Source organism: Phasianus colchicus, chromosome Z (genome assembly GCF_987193195.1).
Source record: "Phasianus colchicus chromosome Z, bPhaCol1.hap1.1, whole genome shotgun sequence".
NCBI lineage: Eukaryota > Metazoa > Chordata > Aves > Galliformes > Phasianidae > Phasianus > Phasianus colchicus.
The window spans coordinates 35,174,513-35,188,125 of NC_143476.1; the positions used below are offsets into that span (position 1 = coordinate 35,174,513).

General features: G+C 38.2%; 1 long non-coding RNA gene across 2 annotated transcripts in view; it reads right to left on the bottom strand.

Moving 5' to 3' along the window:
* The window catches only part of LOC149912849 (uncharacterized), a 92,925-nt gene extending 89,472 nt beyond the window's left edge, over positions 1-3,453 (bottom strand). The window contains exons 1-2 of one of the 2 annotated variants that reach the window (XR_016462086.1): positions 3,241-3,453; positions 1,232-1,298 (exon numbers count right to left, since the gene is read on the bottom strand). This is a non-coding gene — a long non-coding RNA (uncharacterized LOC149912849). Of the gene's footprint in view, positions 1-1,231; positions 1,304-3,240 lie in introns of both variants that reach the window. The other variant, XR_016462085.1, reaches the window with a different exon arrangement.
* Between the last annotated feature and the right edge of the window lie 10,160 nt (positions 3,454-13,613).

Genomic DNA, 13,613 nt, shown 5'->3' on the forward strand with positions numbered 1-13,613 from the left:
GATGGGTTAGGTTATTGTTTGACCACAGCCCCCATCCCCCTGTACTGCTCATGAATAAGAGGCAGAAAAGGGTGGATGAACGAGCAAGTGTTTTTAGTTTGCTTTTAGCTCTTACTGCTTTAGTCTGTTGTCAACAGGCAATACATTACATTCATCTCCCTATGCTGAGTCTATTCTGCTAATAAAGGTACTCAGTGAGTGACCTCCCTATCCCTATCTCAGCTTTTTTTTACCTGATTTTCTCCCCATCCTTCATGAGGAGGGAAGTGAGAGAACAGCATGTTGGTTCTTTGCTGCCCATTGGTGTTAAACCACTGCATATATCGCACACAGAGAAGCCACTAGAACAACTAACTAGATGAAATGTCAATGAATGAAGTCCCATTCCCTAATGTTTTAAAAAACAAGGGCAAGTATTTTTCTCTGCAACATAAGCTCCAATTCAAGTAAATGTTACTGGAGTTGACAGAAGTATTGCATGGTGTAATTCTGAGCTTTATTTTATATGGAAAGCCAGACTTGCTGATCGTAATGGCTCCTTGTGGCCCTAAAATCTATGAATCTATTAAATCCATGGAACAATGCCAGACTATATCCAACTCCTAATGTGAATTTGAAGAAGACAGCTCTACAGCAGTGCTGCTCCTCGATAGCTCTAACAATCACCATAGTATTTTCATCATTTAGTAGATAACAAATACAAGACTCTGCAGTGACCTCAGGTCACCACAGAGTGAGTTTAGTAAAATATACATTTTTTAAAAGATTAGGTTCAGAAATAGTGTATATTATTCTAAAAGCAAATGTGGAAACACTAAAAAGAAGACAGAGCCTTTAAAAAGTGCAGTAATTAAGCAGAAGACACACACCGTTTCCTTTAGAAGAGGTGCCTGAGTGTCAAAATGCCCTTGTTATGAAAATGAGGGAAAACTCTTACAAAGTCCTCCAAAACACCACATTATGCTGTGAAAAAGTCATTTCAATATGTTTTACTCTCCATATTGTCATGAACAGTTCCATACTTGAGCATTAGCAGATCAATAATATTTAAGCACCAACATTTCACTCTTTTTTATCTGCTAGATTTTAATGAATTTTGGTTAAAAAACAAATCCCTTAATGAAAGAAAACATTTTCACAAACTTCCTAATGACAGATTTACAAAAATTTCTTTCGCAAACCCATGTAGTGTTAGTGTAACCTGAAGACCTTGTAGTAGACTTATCCTTACCTCAACTGGTGCTTCTTTTTCCTCATTTCTCAGGGTGCTCTAGGCCTTGCCATGAATACATCAAGATCTGTACTGAAAAGCATAAAAGCACAGTCAGAATGGTCCTGGTAGTATGCGACTCAAACATGGAATAGCAGACTGAAAACTATGAGAGCAACTACTTTATGTAGCAAAGTATTCCTAATTCTCTGTCATTACATATTATGTCCTCCAATACCTTGGCACTTATTACAGCTGTAGTTCTTGTTTCCATTAATACTGCACCTACATGCTGCTGCAACATACAGCAAAACCAGTTTATTCAGATCAGGAGTGGGCACACTCCCTTCAATTCCCTTTAGTTATAAGACAAAAATAGGTTTATGATTGCCTTCTGTTTTCTTGGCTGTTGTATGCCAGCTGTAAGAGAGAAGTACTCCTGCATGAGTCCTGCCAGTGCAAAATTAACCCATAAACAGAACACACCATAGTTTTGCTTCAAGTGTCAGTGACATTTTTTAAATGTTTCTACAGGCTTTGAAGCCAGGCACACCGTATTTTCAGACTTCTTCTCCCAGTAATTAAATTCTCAGCCAGTTTCACCACAAGTGGCTTTCTGTGACTAGTGACGGATTAATGCAGCCCTCATCACAAGAAAATAGGGAAGTAGCTGAAGGAACATAACCTGCAAGCACTGAGACAGAATTACCAGTGTTACACAACTAAAAAGCTGATTGATTTCAAGGGGCATTTTGCCTGATTAACACCCGTGGACCACTGTCCACTGTATTCTTCTGCTGTTGACTCATTGGCAAGGGGAATACAAGCACTGTGTGCATTTTGATTATAAATAGCAAGAGGTTTGACAGTCATGACAAAAACCAGGACAATGTATTAATGGAGATCAATGCCCTCTTTTCAGCAGCAGTGAAATACATCTCTCTGCTTTTGGGAACAGTCCTCACATGCAGGCATAACTGAACTCAGCGTAAGCAACACTAACACATTTAGAAGGAGCTTCTACTCTCCTTGATGCTGATGCTGACGAAACCCCAGGCTGCAGTTTTATAGAAAACACAGAAAAAATATTTGAAGACTATGGGGTATAGAAGGAAATTCACAGAAGCCCATTTTCAGACAGTTTTGAATGGCATATTGGAATTAATGCAAATTAATCTCATAGCAAGTATTTTTAAGATATAAAGTGAAAACTACAAGTGTTCATGTTGAGTGAAGTAATTACATTACTTTTTTTTGCTAAACATTACTGCTGCATTTCGCATTCTTAAAATGACCTTGAGCCACTTTTGCTCCTAGCAAAAAAAATGTTTCCAGAAAGATTTTCCTGGATAGAAAAGGTTTAATGTTCAACAGTATCACCAGAAGTACTTTTCCCCTACCACTTTGTTCTGGTTTGAGCCATACACAACTATCTTTCTTTTTCCTCATGGACACTGCGCTTTTTTGATGCCACTAGCGGATTGACATAGAATTGCTTCAGTGAACCAAACTCATTCATTTTAAGCACTCTGATGAAAAGACATACACTATTCAGACAGGACTTTGTTCCTCCTCCTTTTCAGGCAGGAGACTTTTCTGTATTTGGAAGTCTGTCCTGTATAGATACTGTACTTGCTTCCTGTCAGTACGGAAAACACAAGAGTTGCTTTTCTGAATTGTTGCAAGCTCTCGATCCTGTAACCAAGCACATCTTTGAGTGACTCACAGCAAACACCATCCCAAAACAATTTTACAAATGATGGTAATCAATCAGTTGACTTGGGACATTTTCATTACCTATTGCAAAGAACATAAATGAGGATTTTAACACTTTAAAATGTAACTTTTAGGCCCATGATAATCAAAAGCCTGCCTTTAATTTATAAAGTACTTACAAAGCATGAGGCTATAATGACAGCTCTGTCGCAGGTACTGCAGCTGTTGCCCCCGGCCCCAAGGCCCAGCTCCAAGCCTCCTCCAAGCCAGCTCAACAGGGAGCACATCCACTCTCACAATCCACCTCTACCCACCTTTGCCTCACATTTCCCCCTCCTGGCTCTCCTCACCGCCTCAGCACCTGCTGGGAAAGCTGTGCCCTGGGCCACAGTGTGCCACAGAAAGCTCTCCACAGGCTGCAGCAGGCTCCTGTGGTGACTGGGGAAGTGCAGACCCCAGTGCCTCATGCCCCGCTCCCTCAGCAAGGCAGTGGTGGGAGGAGACATTGGGCGGGCACATGGCTTACACTTTTATTAAATATTACTTGTACATAAAATCATCATGGGGGGGACAAAAAAGAGACCCAGTTTGTGGAAGGAACAGAGGAAGAGTATCAGAGACTCATGGTGCTCCTGTCAATTCTTCCATGTTCTCCACACACACAAATCCTTTTTCTTCTGAGATCTAATTTAGACTTCGTGTCAGAAGTTAAACCTTAATCCTTACAATTCTTCTATTGTTGCATGAAAAAAAAAAAAAAAAGAAAAGAAAAAAGAAACCATACAGGAGCTTGATAGAATTGTGCCTGTAGAATGGATAAAACACAATAGAGAGCTAAAGCAGTAACAGGTATAAGACCATTATGCACTCTATAAAGGGTACTGACAAACTGTAGAATGATTAGGTAGCATTAAAACAATTCACATTTGCTAAAAAGATGAAAAAAAAAAAAACACAGTTTTCACCATAGCTCTTTCCTTTTTCTCAAAGCTGTTCCCACACTTTCTACAGTAACCACAGCACAGGAACACCAGCAGGAAAGAAGATAAAGAAGGCCCACTCCATCACTCCACATGAAGCATGTCTATTTAACAGAAGACCAAACTGTATTTTATGTTCAGCCATCAAGTCTGGGCCAGGCAATGGTTTCAATAAATTCATCATTTTATTAAAATGTACATTTATAAGAGAACTTCTGTTGGAAGTTCTTTATCTTGGAAAGATGCTGCCATTTGGCGACACTGAGACGTCCTGTATCTACTGACTGTTTGGAGAGAAACAAAAGAGTTAGGAACAAAAATGTAAGAAGAGAATATACAGAAGCCCTGAAATGACAAGGATCAGGTACGTTTTTTCTATTATAATGCCAAAGAGAAACACAGTGAATGACTGAGGAGTGAAGACAGGGAAATAACTCAGGACAGATTCAGATCTACGAATTCAGAATTATTGCCAAGACAACTCAGAAAGATTTAAAAGCTAAAAACAGGCCTGCTTTAGAGGGAATGGAAGAGGATGAATGAAAGCAGCTGGAACAGACACATTTCCATTTTACTTAAATACTTCCAACTTCCTTTGGCCTATTTCTAGCACACCCTCCCTGTGCAAGCAAAACATCTGTGTCACCAACTCCCCAGACAGGAACAATGGCATTCCCCCCAGCTGCCCCTGCCTTCCCCAGGATGTCCATCCATGCCATGTAGCACTTGCTTTTGTCTACAAAAGTTGTGATAGGTTTTTTTGTGTTTTTGTTTTTTTTCAGTCACGTAATACAGAAATCTCCTTGAAAATTCATTTGCAGGGACACATTTACAACACATAACAATATTCATTTATTTTAAGTGCTATAAAGCTCATTTGTGTTGGGAAACTGACAGTTTAGAAGTCAAGCAAGATCCTGCAAGCTTTAGAATTTGGTAGGAAGCACATTTTCCAGAAACGAAGTTGCCAAGAGCTTTTTATTTAATTAATTACTGATTTTATGTCCACAGCAATCATCTCATTGCTCTATTTTTTTTTCCTGCTAACTCCTCCTCATCATTTTTTCCCCATCAAGAAACCTTGGTCGTTCTGCATTTGGATTATTTCGGAAACCAGAGGATGTTTTTATTAGCAATTACCATTTCAGGCTTACCTTCCCATCAAATGGTTTCACTCTTTCTTTGCTCAGCTATGCAACACTCAGTTTTATTCCCAACCTGACTGGCAAACACATTTCACACTCTTGCTGTGTTTTACAGAGACAGCAACAATGTCCCTGACAGCCATAACAGTGGGAATGTTACTTTTCAGGAGGTAATAAACCTGGCCTCCGAAGAAATGTGTCTAACTCTCTGATGTTTAAAGGTCTGTCAAAGGTGAAAAAAGTTGGTCACTTGGCGACCTGTGTCCTGAAATGATTGAGTAAGCACAATCCGCAGCAGGGGGATGGAAATTAAAACTAAAGCTGGCCGAGTATCAATTATTAATAATATTCATTAAGAATTTAGCCTTTACTTTATTTAGCAAATAATTTGCAAATCTTTCATCCTCCTTTATGCAATGTTTGTTCTTTTAATAGTTTGGAAATATTTTTCAGACAGAATGCTCACCGATGCTTTTTTTCCTGCATCATGTGCCATAGCAGGGTGTCCACAGTTGTTTCAGGCATCTGTGGTGACCTCACGCCTGGGAAATGTTAATGGCATTATAATTGATGGACAGAGGAAATACATGTAAAAGTTTATCAAGATTTTTCCTTTTGCAAATTATCAAGTCATGATGAAAAATACCAGCTTGCTGAATTCCCACAGATTTTTCATAGTATTAAGTAATGATCTGTATACCTGTCAATAATACAGGTTATGTGTCAGATCTTTTTGCTCGTACAGTCTCAGGTAATCACTGCAGTTGGGAAGGATAAGGTGAGGTCTCTAGCTCAACCTCCAGCTCATCCCTATCTCAGAACTGAATTCAAGCTGAGACCTCAGGTCACACTACATCCAATCATGTCTTCAAGGCCTTTACCAGAGAAATCCCACAGTATCTGTAGTCCCCTGTTGGCCAGACCAACCATTTTTTGTGTGTTGTTGTGTTTTTGGTTTCTTTTTCAAGTCAGAATCTTTCATTTTATAGCCATTGCATCTTAGCACAAATGAAGATCAATTGCTTTTCATAAACATCAGATACATAAAGCTTGAGAAGACAGCTCACTATTAATTTAGCTTTAATAGAGCTTCACTGGACCATTCAACAGAGTTCTGATCCTTACTCATCACGTAAATCTTGCTTAAGTTTGTTTAGGGATGTGCTGAATGTAACTGGCATAACATTTGAGTAACTTTTTTCACAGGGACCTGTACTAACAGGGCTATATTTTTTTTCTACAAGACATTTATTATTATTTTTACCTAAGCAAACTGTTGAAAGAGCAAATTAAATCTCATACAAGTCCAGAAGGACAGCAGATCTTCCTTGAGTGAAGTTCAGCCAAGTTACTCTTCTCCAGCTAAGTAGTCTCTGATACTTAGCCTCATTTTCCAGTGTCTGTCTGTGGCACTTCTGTAGTATTTACATTCTGTATCTGCAAATATAGTTTTTTTTTCACACATTGCAGCAGTTTTAAAAAGTTAATCTTAGAAATAATAACCTAGATCTTTGTTTTGTCATGGAGTTTTGGATCTTTTCTGTTTGTTTCATTATTTGGAAGAATATATTATTTTCATTATTTGGAAGAATTTAATCTTAGTTATTCTTCCCAGTTTGACTCCTTCCACGTAGTAATATTTAAAACCACTTCAGCAGATTTGTCTTTGAATGGTGTCTCTATTTCTGTGCTTGTTATTTTATTTTATTTATTTATTTTGAGAACATTTAAGGGAGAAGACTTGACATACTGGTGACTTGTTTTGAAATACTTATTAATTATTCTATTTCATGACCCAAAACAGAACCCAGAGCCTGCCTGTTGCTATCTTCTTCCCACACACAGATCCACAAGTCTTTTCATAGCTACTGTAAATCAGCAACAGAGAGAAAGTATAAGCAAATAATGTGTATGATACAATGAACGTTACTGGAAAGTTTTAACGATGTGATAAATTGAATGTAGGAATAACCGTGACGAGTATTCTTGAACCGTATCTCAACAAAATAAGAAAAACACAACTTGAAATAATTAAATCAGATGGATGTCTTCTATACCTTTGTCTTTGATGTAGGTTCATTGGAGGCAAGAAGTGACACTCACAATATTCATTAGTAACAGTACAGGCTTTTGTAAAGTTATTTGCTTCTTTCATAGAATCATAGAATCACAGAATTATAGAATCACAGAATCATTAAGGTTAGAAAAGACCTCTAAGATCAGCTAGTCTGTCTGTCCACCTTCCACCAGTGTTGTTGACTAAAATATGTTCCTAAGTACCATATCTACTCATTTCTTGGACACATCCCTGTTGTCAACTCCTTGACAGCCTATTCCAGGATCTGACCATTCCTTTAGAGAAATCTTTGCTAACATCCAACCCAAACTTCCCCTGGTGCAATTTGAGGCAATTCTCTCTTGTCCTAGCCTCTGTTACCTACCACCTTGCCACAGCCTCCTTTCAGGTAGAAGCAGAGGGCAATAATGTCTCCCCTGAGCCTTCTCCAGACCAAACAATCCCAGTTCCCTACTGTTTCCAAAAAGTCTTGTGCTCCACACCTCTCACAGCTTCATTGCCCTTCCCAGGACACACTCCAGGGCCCAAAACTGAAGACAGTTCTCAAGGTGCAGCCTTACCAGAGCTAACTACAGAGAGATGATCACCTCCCTACTGCTGCTGGCTTCACTATTTCTGATATACGTCAGGATGCCATTGGCCTTTTTGGCCATGTGGGCACACTGCTGGCTCATGTTCAGCCAAGCATTGACCGAAAGTCCCAGGTCTCTCTCTGCAGTCTTCCAGCCGCTCTACCCCAAGCCTTTAACACTGCCTGGAACTGTTGTGACCAAAGTGCAGGACCCGGTACTTGGTCTTGCTGAACTTCATCCCATCCCTCAGCCCAGCAATTCAGCGTGTCCAGACTCCTCTGAAAGGCCTTTGTATGCCCAGGCAGATCAACAGTTCTTCCCAACTTTGTGTCATCTGCATATGTAATTTTATCTGGTACTAATGACAATAGCAGTTAATGCAGCACATTAACTGTTAAGCAGTTAATGCAGTGTCTTGAATTAAGCAAGGATCCTGTCTTACAGAGCAGAAATGGAGGGACAAAAAATGTTAGATAAGTATAAAATTGGGAGAAAAAAATGCACTTATACTTCACATACCAATGAAATGATCTAGCAAGTGAAATTACACAGAACCTTCTCAATTCAGTATTTTCATTTGTGATCCCAGACTATGGACCCTTATTTAATTCTAAGGAGTCACTAAGCTAGAAATTCTCAGTAACATCAGAAGATAAGATTAACGATTAAACAAAGCATGTCATTAGTTGGAACAAAAAACTACTGAATACAGAAGAAACAATTTGGTAAGAACAAGAACAAAATTCATTGTGTGAGTAGACATAATTCAGCTGCATAAATTGATTTACAGAACTATTAATTAGTCAGTAGTTACAGATGAAGAGATCAACTAACTGACTCAGGTAATCTTGAGTCACTAATGCACTATGCTACAAAACAAGAAAGTGACATAATAGATGACATAAGAGTATCATAACCAAAGCAGAGAAAGTTGCACGTTGGAGTCTTGAAGAAAGTCCAGAAATAAGGAAAAAAAATACAGAAAGAAAAAAAAAAAAGATCTAGAAATTAGTTACGTAATCAGGGTTGGTTAATCTAGAGAAGGAAAAACTAGTTAACAACCTGAGGCATGGGAAAGCTGCACCAGAGGTGTGGAGAGCATACAGTGATATTACATTGCATCACAGTTTGGCAAAAGTAAGCGCATTTTTTCTAACTGGAAAGAAAGAGAAGCATTGGAAGAATCAGGGAGGGACTCCTACAGTGAAAGCTGCATCAGTGAAAAGCTTGAAGGATACATGCTAACAGCATGCTATAATAATGACAGCTCCACAGTTGATCCTGCCTAGACACGAGACTAATTTTTTATTATTTTTTTAAAGGCTCCCTGCTTTGTCTTTTGCACTTCTTTGACAGTTTGGCTTGTAACAAAGATAATTTTATTATCTTTTGTCTTGATTTATTTTCTCCTTGAGCTTCTGGGATAATTAGCTCCTTCTCTACAACATGAGAGGCATCTTTCTCATAGCCTCCTCGTTACTGGCGTTTAGCTAATCATTAGCTTGAAAAGTAGAAACTGACAATGTACTCAGCATCCAGCCTCTTATGTTCAGGAAAATAGGCACAAGCTGATCACAGCCTGCGAGTGAGCCCTTTGCTACAATACTCCATCAGCAGTCGGGAGAAGAAATGACAGTTTGATAAAAATCAAACACTTTACTGTACAGGTTGTCCAAATATATTGTGGCTTCCTCATCCCTTGGGGCATTCGAGGCCAGTTTAGATGAGGCCCAGTGCAACCTGATCATGGCAGTGCTGCTCACAGCAGAGGGGCTGCAGCAGAATAATCTTTAAAATCCACTTCAACTAAAGCCATTCAATGATTCCATGATCCTACTCCTTCTGTCAGGAAGTCAGTGGTCTAATTGACTAGCCTGTTACTACAGTGCCTAGCATAGCTTATCTGAATGCCAACCGGTCACTCCTTCTTATGCAGCTACCAAAATAATGGTAGGCAGAGCTGCATCTTTGTCTTAAAAAGAAAGGATAATTTTTCTTTTCACTGTTTTTCACATAGTTTCCACACACACAGGAAAATGTCTCACATAAAGGTTCTGATGACTGTTCCCTTTTAAACCAATTTGCATATTTGTCTGCTTGGTCTGATTTCCCTTCCCAGTCATTCTACCACACTTTTATTATCTTCCTACATTTTATAGCACAAATCAAACAACATAATAGTAACCAAGGCATTTGAATAACTTGCTACTGTTCCAGATTAACTTAAAGGTTATTAGGAAAATTGAATGAAGAAAAAAGAGCTAATTATTAAAAAAAAGCAAGATTTGAACATCTTTTTAAACAAATGTTAGTAATAAAGATCCTTCTGGATTTTATTCTCCAAAGGCTGATTTCCACAAATGCTGATTTCCACAAATGCTGTTTTCCATAAGTGCCATTGTTAGAAAAAGTCAAACTGTCACACACACCACAGTTCATTTAACAATATGAGGTGAAACTGTAATCACTAACCCATCAGAGCAATGCAAAACAGTGGAGCAGAACGTTGATTCTGCTTTTAGGCAGCTATCTTTAGGCTACAAAATCAGGAAGCTCGATAAAAGAGTAGTTAGATCATTAGCTTTTGTAGTGATGGAGAACAAGTTCCTCCCTATCAATCCAAGGGAAGTCATCACCCTGGAGCTCTCTCCTCCCTGCTTGGACAAGAATTTCTGAACCCTGGTGAATATAACTGCAATAATACATGCTTGCTGCAGGCATTATGGTAAGAGGAAAAAATAATTATGAATCTTTCACCCAATTACTTGCTGCTTTTATCTCAGAAGTGTCATCAAGGTGACTGAAAGATGCAGAAAGGAGCATTAGCTGTCTGACTGCTGATCGCAATTATTCCATACTAGTATTTTTTTTATATGAGATGAACAGGGAAAGGACATTATTTCAAATAACAGAGTTCTGATTTTCATCTCCTTGTGTCTAATGTTCATATAATTTTTGTTTTTCTCCTATCAGGCTGTATTAAGCCTAAGCAATATAAATGTTCACCATACAGATATATAAAAAATGTTTGTCAATAATGAACAGTGTAAAGGTTATCACGGCTCATATAGCAATGTATAAAAATGAGCTAAGTAATTGTGGCATCAACTGTAAGATTTATGCAGTTCTAAAATTGTTTTGATTCCTTCTATTCCAAATTCATTTCTAAAAGTTGTAAAAACAAAATCAGCTGCCAGCTAAATCTTAACACAGTGCAGTTTCTAAGCAAATCATATCTTTCCTTCCCTTCTTCTGTTTAATAAGGTGGGGAAGCTTGCGTACAAATTCACTTGTTTTTAAAACCAGCACCAGAAGGCTGACTTAATAATGTTCAGATTCAGTCAATGTTACTCAGTATACCAGCATATGTGGACTGCACATCTAATAGTTACTAGGATCTGAGACAACGGAAATGTATATTGACAAATGTTTATAACAGCAATTTAAGAAGCACAGAAAAGACATGCATCAAAAATCAGTAAAGCTTTCATGTCACCGGATGACAACGTATCCAACTTTTGGCAGTGTGTCCAGTCCTCATGCAAAAATAACGCAGAGAGCTCCCAGATAGATGTAGCCCTTGCTTCTGGTCATCAGGCCACCTTACAAGGTTCCTTTTCCAATCCAATCTTGAAATCATCTTTTGTAGGAAACAGCATGTACTGCATTTCCTTCACAAACAGTAAACTTATGTTGAAACCAGAGACTGAAAGAAGACATCAAATTCTTCAAACCTTGTCAAATCCTTAGTGAAAAGCAGTATCAAAAAGAACAGGTAAAAAGCTGTGCTTAAAAAAAAAAAAGAAAGAAAGAAAAACACAAAAACAAAAACAAAAAACAAAACAAAACAAAACAAAAACAACAACAAAACAAAACAAAAAACCACAGGGTCAGGGCCTGCCACGCTGAGGGTGGTCCCTGCAGCTGCAGCTCTGTTTCATGAAAACAGAAAAGCAGCCTGCAAAAGCTTATGGCAGGGAGCTGGATTGCAAGAGGCATAACAGATGTCAGCATCACTTACTAAAACTAGCTTAGGGCTATTAATAAGAGAGATTTCTGCACCTCAGGAAGCACATAAACTTCTAGTACCTTCTTTTCCCTGGGAAACAGGCTTCTGGTAAGGTGATGAAGAAGAACAAAAGCAATTTTACCTTCCAGCAGCCTCTGTTATCTCTGTTGTGATGAAAGCTGCCTTATTTTAAAGATGGTGGATGTAGCCAAGAATTACAGACAGGAAAGTTAAAACATTCCTTAGAAAATGCTCACAAGAGAAAAATTCCATTAGCCCTCTTCTTCTCTTCCACAAGACAAGGGTAATAAATATCAGGTAATTCATTTACATTAATGCATTTACATTGCATTTTAATTGGTCTGAACTTCTCAGACAAAAGAAGAGATTCAGACAAGAGCAATTTACTTTTTCTGTGCAAAACTTTCATCTGTGTTTTGTGAATTGAGTTGTCATTTATGAACATACATTATGCAGAGGGCCACAGATGGAGGAACATGTCCCGTTATGTGGTTCTATTAAAACTCAGAATAAAATGTTCTTCATTTTCATCACTTGTCTCTTCTGCAGAACCCAAGATAATAAAAACTACACTATCACTGCAATTGGACCTTCTAATTGCTTTGTTAAAAAAAGAAAAAAAAAAAAAACCTAAGTTAATAATGAGCTTGTGAGTATGGATCTGTCAAAGCCATAGCACCTTTTCTGTGATTTTTTTTAAAAAAGAGAAGACGACATAAGGCTAGAGCAAAAATTACAGCTTCTGCATAAGAATAAAAAATGTATAGTTAGTACTACTGAAAAACTCAAAATTATTCAACAAGCTTTTTAGCTAAGAACATTTGCAGTGTTTTGTGAATCTGTAATAATAATGTGTTTAAACACAAAATTACTAAATCTGCATATTTCCTGCAGTCACATAATACTTTTTTCATCATTGCCATCTTGCTTAGGTCAGATAAATGGATTTTAAATCTGAACAACGAAGTTCTTGCCACAACTCCCTAAGGGAGGAAAAACAAAACAGCAAAAGCAAACAAGCATTTCCCTTCTGTGATTGACTGCTGCAGTCTGCTCCATCTACCTCTACACAGAGCTCTGATCTCAATTCACCACCCACCTGTTACTTTATGGACATCAAGGCCAGGTTGGATGGGCCCTGAGCAGCCTGAGCTGGTGGGTGTCAACTAGCCCACAGCAGGGGTTTGGAACTGGGTGGGCTTTGAGGTCCCTTCCAACCCAAACCTTCAGTGATTCCATGATTCAATGATTGTTAGATTCTTGCTTGTCAAAGCCCATTTCAGGTTTTCAGTAGGGCTGGAGCTAGGTGGCTAACTCACAAAGCCAAGACTGAAGTTATAAAATTAAAAGGCTTTTCTTCAAGTTTGTGCAGTGAAGGAATGCAGAGACAGGCAGTTAATGTGATGAAGACAACTGAGTGTTAATCTGCTAACAACAATGCATTGTTTGTATGCCAGTCTGCAACAGTCACTGAAAGAAAGAAATATGTACTTGGGCTTTAAATTCAGTATGAGTATTTAAACAGTATTTCAAATTGCTTGCGTATGTTCTGCATACATTGAGGAGCAATAACAACAGCCACACAATAATCACTGGAGCTTAGCAAAGCCCCTGTTCACTTCACATTTTTGCATTCAAGGTCCACTAGTAATTTTCACTAAAACTGTGCCCTGTATTCTGGTTTCCCATGAGTTTCATTAACTCTCCCAGCTTCTAAGGTAGTGTCTTGTGAAAATACATATCTTATTTTTGACAGAAATTTCTGATCAATCTTACTCTTTAAAATAAATATATAAATATATACATCCTGGTCAGAGCAATAGTGGATGATGAAAGTAACATCATGAAGTTCATTCAGTCACTGGTATCTTAGTTAATTTCTC